Raw genomic sequence first — 1606 nt, 5'->3', positions numbered from 1 at the left:
CTATCACAGCATCATTGTGACCTCTCCATCCCGCACCAGAGAAGTGAGAGGCACGGTATGCCTAGATAATCTAGACTAGACTGGCCTATCACGCGATGCGTTCTGCTTGTCTGCGCATGCCACACTCTCCCCACTCATTCGCTCCAGCCTTCATTGTTGGCTCGCATGGGCTCTCCCATTCTTTGTTTCCCTGGATCACTGATGACTTTCTCAACTGGCGAGGTTTTATCTGTTTAATTGGTCTGTGCGCTGTGCACAGCAGTAACAATTTTCCGTTATAAACGACTCGCGTGTCCGTGTGTGTGTGCGTCTGTGTCTGTGTGTGTGTGTGTGTGTGTGTGTCCGTGTGTGCGTCTGTGTCTGTCTGTGTGTGTGTGTGTGTGTGTGTGTGTGTGTGTGTGTGTGTGTGTGTGTGTGTGTGTGTGTGTGTGTGTGTGTATGCTGGTGGGTGTTGAAAACCTCAATGTTCAAGTGAATTTGAAGTTGGTTTAGACCTATACTTACAATTATGTTTTCCTGTAGTCTGATTTTTAAAATGCTGATTGGTGGTTCATTTTGAGTACGGATCTTGAGTGCTTGCTATGGGTGATACAACGGTTTAAAAATAAATATATGTAGTTGTTAAACACTGTTGTGATTTTTGTTGTTCTTTTCTGTTGTCCTCTGTGTGAACGATAGTTGGGGGTGGTTGGTGGGTGCTCTGTGGTGGTTTCCTCCTTTTTCTTTAAAAAAAACATCTATGGTCCTTATCTCTCCTCCTTTTTTGTATAGTTACTCTCTTGTAACACCTCTAATCCTCGGTACTTAAATGACCTTATTGTGTTGCAAGTGCCGTAAAACCCTTACTAGAAATAAACTGAACAATAGTTCCCCTGTTTCTAGAATGTTCTTGGCTCCAGGGCCATATACAATTCCACTTGTGGTAAATCTTTATACAGTATTATAATCACACTAGTAAAGTAAGTGTTTAACTTTAACTTTAACGCCCCCTATCAACACTATTAGGTTCTTTAAGAGGCAGGATCTCCGAATTAAAAGTTCTCCTCAGACAGGACTGAGCCAGATTAAATGGTTTGGTTTGCGGGCCTTGAAAGATTCACGAAACATCTGAGTTCAAGAACGTCCAGTTTGCGATTTGAACACGGGCCATCCTCTCTCTACAGTCCAGCATGACATCAACTGAACTTACAAAGTGCCCTCTTTAAATGCGCTTACATCGCATGTGAACCTTCATAAATAATGACAATATCACAAAATCCGTTGCTCCAAGTGGTAACCAATCACTTGAAGCAGAAACTGTGAAATTTGCACGCAATGTGGATTGTTTTGGTTGGGTTTTTTACGTAACAACAAACCAGTTAATTAATTTTAAAGAGGAACAAACAAGCAAATAAAGAAACCAAAGTACAAATAAACACACAAGGAAACAGAAATAGCTAATCAAATTAATGCCCCAAAAAATAAGAATAAATAAATAAATGACAGCATGAATAACTAAATGAGCAGCTTTTTTAAAAAGTTATTTATTTTATTATTACGTCGTATAGATCTAATAATTTTTTTGTAAAAAAAAAATTCAATGTGTTTTTTAATTTTTTTTAATTTT

This window comes from Aplysia californica, unplaced genomic scaffold, assembly GCF_000002075.1.
Source record: "Aplysia californica isolate F4 #8 unplaced genomic scaffold, AplCal3.0 scaffold00922, whole genome shotgun sequence".
NCBI lineage: Eukaryota > Metazoa > Mollusca > Gastropoda > Aplysiida > Aplysiidae > Aplysia > Aplysia californica.
This window is presented reverse-complemented; position numbering follows the sequence as displayed.